Genomic DNA, 15,718 nt, shown 5'->3' with positions numbered 1-15,718 from the left:
CACTTAATTTTACAAAAGTGCAAAGTAAGTGCAAAATTTTGCAAATTTTTAAATAGAGCAATGTAAGTGCTAACCGCTAATAGTCCTTTGCTTTCTTTCCTAAGGGAGCTTTCTCCCACTTTTTTCTATAGGCGAGATCCCTGAGGCTAACTCAACATCCAGCTATTCTTAAGGGATATGGAAATGTCTCTGGGACAGCTATACTCAGCTGGCTGAGGAGCCCACAAGGTTAATGAACACCCACAAAGACTGAGGAAGAGAGCGAGCCTTCTTCCCGGGATGATTAGCATGCGGGCATTCTTTCCTTTGTGGTAATGATGGTCAAGAAGGTGCCTGGTGATAGAGGGGGAGAATGGAGAGTTTCTGCTTCTTCTGCCTCCAACGCTTATTAAAATTCATTTCCATTCAAATAGCCATCGTCTGATTTTCATCATCAAATAAGCACACGCTGTACATATTTAACAGGCAGGAGACCTGTGCCGAGTTCATGTCTTTTTGAAGTGAAGGCCTGTTCTCTTAATGGCTGTCCATGCTTATCTCTGCATGTAAATATCCCCCCTTCCTCTTTTTTACCCCCTCCACTAGCCTGCTACCCTGGTTCCTGGATCTTTGATAGGCAGCCTAGATGCCTGTTATAATGATAATTCATTTGGAGCGGAAAGGAATCTCCTCCACTACTCTAGCTCATTATAAAGGTGAAGCCCTCGGGAGGGCAGGCTGGGAATGAACAGGTTTACCGAGTTATTTTTTTTTCCTGTACAAGAGGCAGAGACAAGATCAGGGAGGGAGGTTTCCTTACTTCTCGACTTTGGGTTTTTCTCCCTTTGGAGCTGGCCTCCATTTCCAGACTTGGGGATTGTCCTTCAGGGGACCATCAGCTGGAAGGCATTTCAGCTCAGGCGGTTCTATATGGAACAGCTGCGGGGAACAGCTGCGCCTGCCCTACTGTCGTCAGTGGGAAACCAAGTGGCAAACGTGTGTGTTGGGCTTCCTTAAAGGCTCCACGTGATCTGATAATTCAGCACAACACAAAGATGCTGGCCTCTTTTGGAATGTGCCAGGTGGACCCTGGTAAGGCTTATTTTATTTTATTTTGTTTTGTTTTGTTTTGTTTTGTTTTGTTTTGTAAACATAAGGGACATTAAAGAATCTCTTTTTGAAAGTTTGGGGAATCTCAGAACTTGATCAAGAAGAGTATCAAGAAAGCAATCTTATCAGTGTTAGTTTTATTAAAGTCACGACACGATAGCATTTTCTAACATGATTCAATTAGTAAAGTATCTCATTATAATTATCAGGACAGGAAAACAGATAACTTCCTTTTCTTTTCTTTATATTTTGTTCTCAACTGCTTTAAAAAAATCCACTTTAGGTCTAAAATAATCTAACTCAGGCTCACGGGTTGAAAAATCTCTACATCTGCAGAGTCCTGGTGTAGAGGATGGGGGAAGAAATTAGTTTTACAAAGCATATGCTGCACCAAAATATAAGATAAGTGAGATTTGGAATAAAGCAAAGAAAAATATTTCTTGCTCAGGGTCTGATTCCTGTGATTTCTTTCTTCTATTGAAACATATTGTGTCTCCTAATTTTAGAAACTTGATTATTCATAAGAAGTTCACTCTGATGAAACAGTTCTCCTGTTTTTCAACAAAGAAATTGGACAAGTTCAGAAAGTTTGTCCAAGCTCCTCATTTGAGCTTCTGGAAAAAACATTTAGTGGCAGTAATTGCCAGGAGCTCATTTCTAGCCTTCAGGAGCCTCCAAGTGTTGCCTGGCCCAGCCTAATTTAAACACCAAATGACCTGACGATATCTGACTCTTTATTGCTTTGGCCACATTGTTTTTCACTTAGGGAAAGCCACTCGTGCCTGGTAGAACAATAAGAAAAGAGTTGTATAGATGCAGAATTATGAGAGTAGCTGTTTCAGTCTCCTCAATACCAAGGTTGGCAAATATTCCCCTTTCTTATCTGTAACAAAAAAACAGCCAAGGCGATGTGAAGGATTCCAAAAGGGGCAATATGGATGAAACGATTTATTAGATTTACAAGGACTGAAGGAAAGGGCTAAAGCTAGCCATCTCCTATACTTTATTGAGAACAAGACCAATGATTCACACTATCAGGACAGTATCTTCAAGGCAGAATTGAAATCCCAAAGTAAACTGAGAATAAGTGCATGCATTTTAGGAGAAGAAGGATCAAAGGCCAGAGTAAAAAGCACACGTTAGCCTTCAAATACATTGAATACAAATCTGTCTGCAACAGCGATGCAGCCATATAACTTTTTAAATAAAGACCTCATTTCAGATTGTTCTAAAGATTTTTTTCCCCTTAGTCCTTTCTTACATTGGAAAGAAAATTCAAAATATCAGGTGACAGTGGGCACAATTATTATTTGGGTCATGTAAAATGCATGTGTGCAAATAAATAAAACTAAGAATGATGTAAAGAACAAATAATACCATTTAACTGAGACATATACAAGTTAGATCTTTTCTTTTGGCTTGAGTAAATCTAAAGACATTTGATTTAGAATCTTGACAACATAAAATGCTAATATGTTCATCTAAGGGCATGGGTTTCATTTTTAAGTTAGACATTGATTTAAAATTTTAAGTTAGACATTGATTGATTTTAATTTTTTTTTTTTTTTTTTTTTTGCCTTTGTTCCATCAGATAGAACTGGTTTCAGCCTGGGTGGCTCAGTAGGTTAAGCGTCCAACTCTTAGGTCATGATCTCATGGCTCATAGGTTTGAGCCCCGCGTTGGGCTCTGTGCTGACAGCCAGCTCAGAGCCTGGTGCCTGTTTTGGATTCTGTATCTCCCTCTCTCTCTCTCTGACCCTCCCCTGCTCACGCTCTCTCTCTCTCTCTCTCTCAAGAAAAAAAAAAAAGAACTGATTTCAGCCCCTATAAATGGCTGGTTTGGTATTTACAATCTATGTGATCTGGGCCAAGCTTCATTTGTCTCTGCTTAGGCTTAGTTTGTCAGTTGTAAAATGGGCATAATCACATTCCTTAATGCAAAGATAAAACTTGATAATAAAATGAAAACAGCTCAGTGCTCAATAGTAAATTTTAGCTGCTATGATAATGATGACGACGATGATGATGTTGATGCAAAAAAGTGGGTGGCATAGTCTAGGACCCTTTTAGAAGACAGCAATGAAGCAAAGAGAGGGCATGCACCAGGAATTCTCTGCTTATTCAGGCTAAAATGTTAATTTTCTTTAAAAAAATTTTTTTAAATGTTTTATTTGTTTCTGAGAGAGAGAGAGAGGCAGCGTGAGCAGGGGAGGGTCAGAGAGAGAGAGGGAGACACAGAATCAGAAGCAAGCTCTAGGCTCTGAGCTAGCTGTCAGCACAGAGCCCGACGCGGGGCTTGAACCCACAAACTGTGAGATCATGACCTAAGCTGAAGTCGGACGGTTAACCGACTGAGCGACCCAGGCACCCCTAAAATGTTCATTTTCTTGAAAAAGTATTCACTGAGAATGCACTAGGTTCAGGTTACACACTCTCTGCTTTCTTATAGACTGTCTCCACATAAAGGTTATAAGAAATCCAGACAACTTAGTTTGTTTCAAGTCAGAATAATGCAGGTGCAATAGAAGAGGCACATCCATGGGACTATGGGAGAGAGATACCACCTTCAGCAGGGAAGTAAGTGGCAAGAGAAAGTGTAGAGAAAGGAGAGAAGAAGCATCCTGTAAGAATGAATATAAATTTGAAAGGCAGAAATGTTCATTCATTTAACAAATATGAATTTAGTATCTGCCAGATACTCTTTCATGTGCTAGAGATTCAGCAGTGAGCAAAACAGTGGAATTGCTTTGCTTGGTAGAACCAGGGAGGAACATTGGAATGAATGTTCTTTGGATTTGGAATTAAAAAAAAAAGAAACCAACTAAACTGTATGATGACAAGTAACAGTGATTTCCACATAAATATCTTAAAGTCACAATACCTCACTTATCTCTATCCAGCAAGCATAAAATTGGGATCCATTTCTCAGAATTAGAAGATGATTAGAGACAAAATTTTATAGATAGACATAAAGAGATAAAATTCTAAAGCGGAATGTGTGCTCTTCACTCTGTTTCCTTGACTCATCCTCATATCCATTAAGTTTTTCTATTTGACATAAAGATAATAATTTTCTCAATATATCCGTATCTATATTTATATCTTTTCCATCTCTCAATATAAATTTCCTTTTGAGAACTGCATATCTAAGTTCTTTTATAACTAAGAATTTTCATTTTATTTTCCAACTTGCCCACTTGGCACATTTCAGCTCCTGTCCCTTTATTTCTACTTCTACTTTACAGCATGGCACTCCCTAAATATCTTTCCATAGTACCCAAAACAGTGTACTGAAGGAAACAAACAAATCCAGTTATAAAATAGGACTCAATGATGCCAGCCTGAGCTCTCTCAATCTCCCCAAGGGAGCAAGGTAGAAACCTAATGTTGTTGGATCCTAGCACTCTTCTCCTAAAATGCAAAATTGCTGAATTAAATATGACATTAACATTAGCAAATTTGGTGATATCATGATTTAAAAAAATATTTTGTCTATTGGACAGACACAGTTGCCCTTGGTCTGCCTGAAAAGTTCAACCTCTTGGGCAATATCGATCTTCATTGAGTTTTGAAATCCCAGAAGCTCATACAAACCGGGTGCTCCCCCCGCCCCCAAATTAAGATGAATGCTTGTAATTGTCATTCAAAACTCTCAACATTAGATGTTGCCCATATGCATGAGGAGTTTGCCTCCTGTTTGTGGCCCTGTCCATGGTACTAAAGAGTCCGCCATGACTTGTGGGAAAGCTATTAATAACGACAGTAGTAAACGTTAGAGAAGCACGTTTGAAGGCAAGGTGCTATTCTCAGAGATCCATGCATTTCATTTAAAACTTTCACAGTGCTGATTTACTAACAGTGTCTTTTTAATTATCATCCTCTTTCTTTTTCTGATTGATTGGCCATGGGTCATGGGAAGAAAATGTCAGGGTTTGCAGGGGGAAAGGAACATGTATGTATTAAAGGCAGATGGTTGAAATGAGCTAGGATTTGTCACTTCCTATTATAAAATCTTATTTTCCAAGATTTTACAACACAACCATAAAAAATTATATTGTTGAATAAAACTGAGAAAAGAAATGACTGTTTGCAGGCTAACTAATTAGGGTAAAGTCCTATAACCTGCAAGTTATAATCATGGAAAATAAGGCAATGTTGGGTTGCAAGTGCCTATCTATCTACCGTCTATCGTGTGGGATTAAATAATTTGAAAATAGATAACCGGGTAGTGTGTTTAAAGCTTCAAACCCTAGCATTGTACACTGTTAAACAATTAGAATTGGTCTCTGAGGGAAAACATTGATAGTGGTGTCAAGAAATGGCGGAGATGCTGAAGTTCATGAGCCAGCTGTTCTTCATCTGTCGTACTTTCTAACAATATCGTTATGAAGAAGAGGGTTAGTGAGTTGACAAGGAAACCTAACACCCTATGCTTTTGAAATCATTAAATAAGATGGCATTACCTCAGCTTGTATCAGGGCCACCTGAGCCTTTTTAGAACAGGTACAAGGGTTTCTCTAAATAATGGATTTTAAAAGCAAAAACCGAGCAGTTTCAAATTTAAGATTTCTAGTCTTGTACTATAAATTGGTTCATATATCTTTGGCTCAACAGTATAAAAAAAAAAACCGAGAGAGCAAACTAGTCTTTTTTTCCTGGAGTGGCTGAAAAAGTAAAACCTATAATTACAATGTAAAAAATGTCTGAAACTTGCATTTCAGATCTCTATAACCATTAATATGTTTGTTCTAAAAAATAAATTATAGATATTTGATTGTATGGGGAATTCTTCACAGCTGTGAAGAAATAGAATCTAGAAAAAAGAATAGAAATGAAAATTGTTAGAAAGTGCTGCATTAATTCTGGTGAATGAGTTAATTTATTAAATGATTTACATTGAGTACTTAGAACAATGAATGGCACACAGCAAGTTCTTCTACTATAAATATGCTTTGTTGTGGCTCATGATGGTTTTTTTTTTTATCACTGTCATTAAACAGATAGGGTAAAACAAACTTCTACTTTCTGGACTCAAACCCACATTATCAGTTAAATATAATCATCAGAGGTGCTTGGGCAACTTTCTTCCCTCTTCTTCCTGTCTTCATCTCCATCCCATTATGTATATCTCTATATGTGCTTTCCTGTCCTGATAATCTTGGGTAAAATTATTATAGGTTAAATAAAAGTTAATTGTGAAAGCAAAGCATCTCTGTAAGTGATCTAATAGTGATAGAATGTTCTTTAATTNTTAGCCTGGAATCCAAAGAATAAAATAATTGGGGTGGCTGGGTGGCTCAGTCAGTTGAATGTCCAACTCTTGGTTTTAGGCTCAGGTCATGATCTCATGATTCATGGTTTCAAGCCCTGCATTGTGCTCAGCAGTGATGGTGCAGAGCCTGTTTGGGATTCTCTCTTCCTCCCCAGCTTGCACTTGTGCTTGGTCTCTCTCTCTCTCTCTGTCTCTCTCTCACACACACAATAAATAAATAAATAAACTTAAAAAAAACCCGAAGAAGAAAAAAAATGGCCTCAGTTTCCTCATATGGAAAATGGAACTAGTAAGACCTATCTCATAGAATTTAATGGAGATTAAATTTAATATCTTCAAAGTACTTAGAATAATGGTTGGCACTTGATGTAAGTGTCTTTAAATGATCTTTTAAAAAATAAAATTAAAAATCTTTGTTCTTGTTCTTGTTTTTGGTTCTCACCAGAACCAGAAAGGTTATAAAGATCTCAGAGAGTCTGAGACTATTCTGGGTAGGAGCCAGAGAGTGAAGCATTGCCTCAGAAACTATCTTATAAAGGACACAGCAAAATTAACTCAGTCTCTAAGGCCCAAAGAGTTCTCATGTCAGGCCTCACGTTATCTCTTTATAAACGTTCCCTTTTATATCTCTCTGATGCTTTCCTTGTAAACAGAGAATATACTTAAGGTCCTACTCAGTCAATTGTGGGGCATATGAACCTACTTTTATTCATCTTAGGGCTGAAGGTTAGACCTGGTAGTTATTTGCAGATGTCAGGAGTCATTGAATCCAAAAAGACTCTGCTGAAGGTGATGTTCAGGATTTCAGGGTAGCCTCTATGGATATCCCCTAACTCCTCCTTAACTATTATCTTTGCTCCAAACCAAAGGATGCCTCTTTCCATTTCCAGGAGGATGGAGACAGCTAACATGTCTATTTCTGGCTGGATTCTGCAAGAATTCCGTGAATCCAGGCAGTCTTCAACATTAGATGGTCCTTGTGCCTTTAGTTTCCTATTGCTAACCAACTTCTTAAGTTTATTTCATTTTCTCCAAGTCATAAAACCTGTGACCATCTCTTTGTTTCAGGTCCTTCCTAGGTAGGTGTCTCCCTGTAACTCTCAAATTTGTATACTGGCCTGATTTCTCTCCACATCCAACTCTACCACCAACTGTTTTTGGTTTGTTTAATTTTACTTCTAGTTTTTGTTTTACCTATTTGCACAAAAGTTACCAGCCTCATACATAATACACTTAATTTTATATTTATGTTGTAATTACTTCTGCTGGTATAAAAAATTAGGGATGGTTTGTGCCACAACTCAACAGAACTGATAGAAATGCTCATAACTCAGATGACAGATGACTTGAACTAATATTTTCATCTAGATAAAGTATTTAGCCATTTTTCCCCCAGCAAACATTTTTTAACACTGGTTTGGGTACACTGGCTCCATATTCTTTGGTTCCTTATCAAAAGATGGTGTACAAATTCATTTCACCACTTGAAGTATGAAGTGCAAACTTTGTTTTGGTAATTGTTGATTTGTTTTAGGTAGAGCAATTTGATCTGTCCATAGAGTCAGGAAGACATAGTGAAGGGGTAAAAGAGGGAAGAAGAATAATTTTCCTAGATAATAGTTACAAAAGGCGTAAACATTTCTGGAACAGTAGAAGGGTGAGCTGTCATCTGAGCCCTCACATCTTCTGGGTCTGAGTTCCTGAGATAATTTGGCAGGATGGTCATGTATACACAGCTAAGAAATCATCTTTTATTCTTCAGAACATTCTCCAGGACTTGCTTCTGGAATGGGGAGGGCGCAAACCCTGTTTGTTTTACTCCGGCAGAAATTCACTTGTACCACTAAGTTGCTTTGAATAGTCAACTGTTGAATCTTTGGCTACCCTTGTGTGTAGAGTAGGGAGATAATTGCTCTGATCCCAGGGTGAGCCATCTGCTAGTACAAATTGCTCTGCTATCTGCTTCATTGAAATGCTTGTGTTCGTTATATTATGTTGAAATGTTCATGAAACGTGGTTTCTACTAAGCTGTGTTCCTGGAAAATTTGATTCTATAAATGGGCAGAACACTTTTAATTGCAAGGGCTTGTCTCTCTCTTTAGATTTCTAAGCTGCTTTGCTGATTTGATCTGGGGCACTGGAAAGGCAACATCCTGTGATAGAAGCTGATTATCAATGCCGAGGAGGATATAGCAGTGACAACCTGAATTTACAAGACTCATAACTGTTTCTAAAACCTCCTTCAAAAACAGACATTCCCGAGTTCTGGAATATGGAAAAAATATGTCTGTTACTATCACTGTAATGTTCCTTGTTGATGGTGCTATTGGAGAGTTCAGTTAGTGTCTCATCTATCAGCTTCATTCTTGAATCATAATACTAGTCGGGGGGAAAGTATAATTTGATAAATACCCACTCCCAAATCTTTTTGTTTGCTGTGTTAATGTAAGATTAATGACCAGGATGGCTCAAGATGGGATTTTTTTTGACATGTTGCTTTCTTTATGCCTCCCGATATTACACAGATCTGCAAAATGTATCTATGGCACAAAGGGAGAAAATAATGATATAAGTAAGAGATAGGAGTAGAGTCTTCAATGAACAAGCCAATGTTAACACTTACAGGTGGATTTCGTAATTCTTCAGGTACATCTGGTAGAAATTTGAGAAGTAAAAATAGGGAAAGGCAGAGAGACAGTATTAGGATATTAGCAATTTCTTCCTGCCATAATAGTTCTTACTCCACTGTGAATAAACCTAATGCTAATTTATTTATCATCTATCCTTTGAACGTGAGTTTAAGAAGCCATAAAATAAAGATTCAGGTAGGATGGCAGATTTGCTCTGATTGAATACCCCAGTGACTTTTATCATCTGAGGTCTGTTGACATAGTGTGGGTATCAGTGGCCCTGGGATCACCGGGTTTGGCCTCTTCCACTGATACTGCCATCATCCATGGTGACTTGTACACACAAAATAGTTCCTTGGGTGGAATCATTTTACAAACGAAGTGTGGAGATTATATAGACGGCACTAAGAGTTAGTAGATCCAGCGTCAAACAAAGAATTATATATGTGACCAATGAGAGTCCTCCATCACTTGCTAGTAGGCTGGAATCAACATATGGGAATTTAAGCCCTTGTGTGGCAAAGTTAGTTTTAGAATTCCTCCTTTGTCCTTCCCACCTGTTCCGGGCGGCCAAGACCAAGAGGAGAGCTATTTATTTGAAACATCTCTCCGTTCTCTCTTCCTCATCTTTCAACAATTTGATTCCCTTTTTATTATCATTATTTATGTTTTGTATAACTAGAAAAATAATTTGTCACGGATTACATCTTATTTGCAGGAGGCTCTAGAAAGATGGCAACAAGGCGTGCACAATATATCATAATTTAGCAGCTTCTCTTGTAACTCTACAGAAGTAATGGTGGAAAAAATATATATAAACAACTCTGAGGACAGATTTTGAATGATCCAGTAATTTTGATTTATACTTGGTATTTGATGGAACTGTATTAGCAGTTAAAGTCAATGGCTAAATGATTCCCAGCACAAAATGAGCCAGAAGTACAAAAGAAGCTTTACAATGCACGATTGAGAGCTCCAAGCCTCCCAGCTTAGATTTCCAAAGTGTGGTGTAAATTACAGGCCCGATTGTCACTTTTATCTAACCGTTCTACCCAATATGGTCGACCTGGGTGATTTGTCCACTATTCCTTTATGAAACAGTAAACACCAGCTTAATTCCATTGGCTTTTCTGAGGCAAGCAGCCTCATTTCTCATATCTACTGCAAAGGAGGGGTGAATCTCTTGCCTCCAATGATAATAAGCTTACTCAACAAACACCATGTGGAACTGGGATTTGATGGAAATGCTTTCTGTGTCTTTTAATAGTACTGGCTGCTGATCATCTTAAAGCGATCAACCTTCCCAGGTCCTGCCAGGGATAGGGACCTCATATTCCTGTGTTTCCCTTCCTTAACCAATATTCCCTCCCACCTCCAAAAAACATTTCTTTGCACTTGTTTCCTCAATGGCTTTCTTATCACAGAGAAGAAATAAATAACAGTGTTGGAAATCAAAGCCCAGCACTCTACCAATATTAACAGAAAGAGAAAAATGGTCCAAATTTCAACCAGAGCCTCAAATCCAACCAAGCAAAATATCCAATTAGGCAGGCAGATTCTGGTTCGGCAGCCACTGATATAGACTGATACTTCATTAATCTGACTTGTCTATCCTGGACAATTTGATCATACCCTCACAGAGATTTCTTAGCCAGAAATGGATCTCCGAAGATTACAGATGTTATGAGGGAAAGACCATTCAGACATGAGATCTTTGATTTTTGTAGGCCAGGTGAGAAAAGCTAATAGATTTGCATAAATGCTTCCCAGGGCATCTGTATTGTGAGCAGTGGTACAGTTTTATTCAGGGGCTTGGATGTGTACCGGAGGATCCTTTTTCTTCTTTAACCAAAACGTGGCCTTCATGTACATACAGAGCACAGTCAATCCTCACATCCACCCACTGGTCTTTATGGCTCTCTTTGAATCAAAGAGTATGATCTCTGACACTGTTACTCATTTGAAAAGTATCCTTGGAATCTTTCAGTCATACATTCACTAAGTTCTTACTTTTGTTATGTGATGTAGTGGACATTAGGGATGTAAAAATGAACACTGCTTGGTCACTATCCTTGCAGGACTCAAGGGCTAGTGGGAAAGATCAACATATAAATAGACTGCTATAACCACAGTAATCATAATAATATGTGCAAATAATTGGCATAAGAATCCTGAAGATCACTGAAGAGGGAACAGTGAACTGGGAGAGTTATGAGAATGAGTGGTGTTAGAGTGTGTTTATTTTGTGTGGTTTTTGTTCGTGTGTGTGTGTGTGTGTGTGTGTGTGTGGTTTTGTTGTTGTTTTTAGAGTGTGTTTCTAAAAGATACCTAAGAACTTACAACTTTCGATGGTGAGTTGCTGTGGTGGTGAGAGTACGTGAGCTCTACTCAGTTGCGAAGATTTTATTGAGCGATTGCTGTTTTCAGCATTGTGCCAGATGAACTGATTATGCCAATACCACTCCAATATTCACCACCTGACCTTCCTGTGAGCCAGCTCCTCCAGGATGGAAAAGAAGGGGGTGGAGCTGGAGGGTGGGGAGGAGGAAACTTTGAGATTCATTACCTAAAGGTCATTTGGAGAATAAGATGAACGTCATGTGGCTCTTCTTTGGAAGCACATCTTCTCCTGAGCTGCCAAAATGCCACCATTTAAGAAGACAGGAGCAGAGTTTTACTCTTTAATTTCTCTGCTCATTAAGCCTTCACTTCTGAGGTGTGAAAATGACTCCAGGCTGGTAATAAATGGCTGGAGAAGTCATTATTTTAAAAATGATCTTGCTCCCAAAGGGGATGGAGTGGTACAAAGCACAATTGCTCTGAGATCAGCTCCTCTGGAGGACAATGATTGTTCAAATGTTTCAGTTATCATAAGAATAAAAAAGGGCTGTCTACTTACAGCAAGAAAAGATGAAGCACAAAGTACCCAGACCTACTCAATAATCATACTAGTCTATTTTTGGGGGTGGGGAGAAGGCACGTTTCAATGGGGGAAAATTATAGTATTGTTAGCCTGGGCATTATAATGCAAAGAAAGCTGAAAAGTTCCAGAAAGGACCAAAGAAGACAGAAGTCACTTTCAGGGAGTTTTGTGTTGTTAAAGAAGGAATCTGGAGTAAGTTGGAGTAACAATAATGCTGTTAACCACGACAACATTCTCTTCCGGTGGGAGATGTCACTCACCTTCACTTTTGAGACAACTTAGTTCTGTGTAGACAGGACCTCTTACGTTTAATTTTTCACACGGTTCTCATTTGACCCCCAAATTAGTGAGGGGCAGGAAAGTTTCTCTCGACTAATACAGAATCTCCCCTTCTCCACAGGGGATATGCTTCAAGACCTCCAGTGGATGCCTGAAACTTCACATAGTTCCAAAACCCTATGTATATTATGTTTTTTGCTATTCATACATACATAGGATAAGGTTTCATTTCTAAATTAGGCTTGGTAAGAGATTAACAACAATAGCTAATAATAGAACACTTATCGTAATATATTATAGTAAAGGTTATGAGAATGTGGTCTCTCTCAAAATATCTTATTGTACTACACTCACCCTTCTTCTTGTGATGTAATGAGATGATAAAATGCCCACGTGATGAGATGAAGTGAGGTGGATGACATAGGCATTGTGACATACTATTAGGCTAGTATTGACCTTCTGACAATATGTCAGAAGGATGATCACCTGGTTTTAGACAAGGGAAACCTGCAGCCTTGGAAAACTAAACCACAGATAAATGGAGACTACTCTACTTCTTAAGGCAGTAAGTCCCAGACTTTTCAACATTAACTTTCTGTGTCTTTTCTTTCCCTCTTTCTTGGCCATCTCCCTCCCTCCCTCCCTCCCCCACCCACGCGCCCCCTGCTCGCACTTGCTTTCTCACTCTCTCTCTAGAAAAAATTAGGGGCACCTTNTTCCTTCCTTCCTTCCTTCCTTCCTTCCTTCCTTCCTTCCTTCCTTCCTTCCTTCCTTCCTTCCTTCCTTCCCATTGCTTGTTCAGTGTTTATGGCTTTATTTCTCCCCTTAATACCATCACATAGAATGCAATCTCTGCCTTTCTCTCTAAGTAAAAGTAAATTAAGACAATTTGATTTTGAGAAATTTTTGAGCCTGCAGTAGAACCCAGTGAGATAATCAGACAGCTCCTGTGTTGTTGCCTAAGTGGGATTGTGGGAGGTGTAGAGAGAAAAATGATTGATTGAATGTGGATAAAATGTTATTCTAAGGATTCTGCTTTTCATCCAGCATTTTTAAAGTCTTTGAGCAATCAGCCCCCTCTGCTTGGGCCAATTAAGGGGCGTGATTAGAGGGAAATTGAAGCTGCCAACTGGTGATACAGGGATAATGTTCTCTTCAGGAGGCAATCTCTTCTCTGGGGAAGGGAGTTCACTCAGTCACCTCACCTCTGACCTAGATCCATTGGACCTCTGATGGGGAGAAGGAAGAGTAAAACCCCTGTGGCCCATGCAAGCCTCTTGGCTTTCCTCCTGAGGCTACAATTTATTTCCCTCCACAGCATTTTGGTCACATGTCCTCACTGCAGAATCACCCAGGGACTTGCCCTTCACTTCTAAAGACTGTTCTCAGGTTTCTTTCTGCCACCAGGTATATGGCCTTGTTCAAACACATACCAGATGTTACTGAAGGCATAAACTGAATAATTGCCTTTTTGGTAACTGCTCTTAGACTCTGTGGTCCAAATAGCAATCACAAGCTATAGCTCACCTTTTCTCCAACCCCTTTTATTATATGGCCAACTTCCACATGATCAGTTATTCTTCAGCCCTTGACAATCAATTCAGCATCAGCTGGAAACTAATGAGGGGACTAAATTTTAGGCCCTGAAATAGAACCCAAGGAAAGAAGACAGAATACATGGTGATCTTAACTGGAGTGATGTGGTAGAATGCTCTCTTATTTTGGGGCTCATATTGATGAATAAGGCTAGTCTGCTGCCCAGGAAGTTTGGTAAATAGAACCCCTGTGTCTTATTGGAACAGCTCAAAGAGCTTTGCCATTGCAACCCATGCCAAACACCATCGCTACCTGTAGCACCAACTTCACCATCACCTCCTCCACCATCTCCTCCATTTCCACCTTCATGCCCAGTGCCACTATGATCACCTCTACCTCTACCTCTACCATCTTTCTTTTTTTTCTTAATTTTTTAAATGTTAATTTATGAGAGAGAGAGAGAGAGAGAGAGCAAGGGAGGAGCAGAAAGAGAGGGAGCCACAGAATCTGAAGCAGGCTCCAGGCTCTGAGATATCAGCACAGAGCCTGATGTGGGGCTCGAATTCATGAACTGAGAGATCATGACCTGAGCTGAAATCGGAAGTCTAACTGACGAGGCCGCCCAGGTGCCCTTCTACCATCTCTTTCATTTCTACCCTCACACTTGATGCCACTATGATCACCTCTTACCACTCCCTTCCTCACCACAGGACTACCACTGCTGCTACCACTTCTACCTCCACCACCTCCACTTGCATATCCATCACCACTAGGACTGTTCCCTCAGTTATTTAAGTCAGTAAATGAGCAGGCAATGGCATCTTTCTTATATTTGAATAAGGTATTTATCAGTCTACCTTCTCTTCAGTTCTTCTTTTGGGAGCTCTAACTGATCATTCTTTTTTAATTTAAAAATTTTCTTTACTTAATTTTTAAATGTAACTCTTATTTAAAAATTAGACATTGCAGAGGGTATTAGCGCTGAAAATTCTCAAAATACAAATATGTCCCTCTTACACAAATGGTAGCAGACTGCATGTGACATTTATTTTGAATTCTTTTTTTAATGCAATGACTTGGATATCATTCCAAAAGAGTACCTAAAGAGCTTCATTCTTCTTTTATATTTGCTTGAAATTAAATTTTAGCTTTTACTTATATTAGTTTTTCTGTCTATGTTATTTGGGTTTGTTTAGATGTTTTTATTCTAGTTTCTTTTGAAGGATGCTTAGCTCATTGATTTTCAATCATTTCATTTTTCTAATATGAATAATTGTGGCTATAAATGTCTATGTATTCCATTAGCTTCATTCCAGGTCATAGTGTTTATATTATTTTATTATTTTTTTCAGTTCAAAATATTTTTGAACTTACATTATACTTTATTACTTGACCTATTTAAAAGTGTATTTCCTAACTACCAAAAGGGATTTATCAAGTTATTTTTTGTTATTTATTTTTAGCTCAATCACATTGTTGTCAGAGAACATACTCTGTAAAGTTTTCATTTAATTGTCCTTTTGTATGTCTCAGCATATGATTACGGAAATGATTATTTTAAATGTTTATTTATTTATTTTGAGAGAGACAGAGACCATGAGTAGGGGAGCAGGGGAGAGGAGTATAAGGAGAGAGAGAGAGAATCTTAAGCAGGCTCTAAATCCAATGTGGAGCCCGACAGAGGGCTTGATCCCACAAACTGAGCTGAGATCAAGAGTCAGACACTTAACAGACTGAGCCATCCAGGCACCCCTCCATATATGATTATTTTAAAAAATTAAGTAGATTAGACTCTGTTAAAATAGTTTCTCTTAAAGGCAGTTCTTGTTAAGAACATAATGCTTTGGGGGGCGCCTGGGCGTCTCAGTTGGTTAGGTGTCCGACTTCGGCTCAGGTCAGATCTCATGGCTCATGGGTTCGAGCCCTGCATCGGGCTCTGTGCTGACAGCTCAGAGCCTGGAGCCTGCTTCAGATTCTGTCTCCCTCGCT

The sequence above is a fragment of the Crocuta crocuta genome, unplaced genomic scaffold, assembly GCF_008692635.1.
Source record: "Crocuta crocuta isolate KB4526 unplaced genomic scaffold, BGI_CrCroc_1.0 scaffold3, whole genome shotgun sequence".
Classification (NCBI taxonomy): Eukaryota; Metazoa; Chordata; class Mammalia; order Carnivora; family Hyaenidae; genus Crocuta; species Crocuta crocuta.
Note: the sequence above shows the minus strand (reverse complement) of the source record.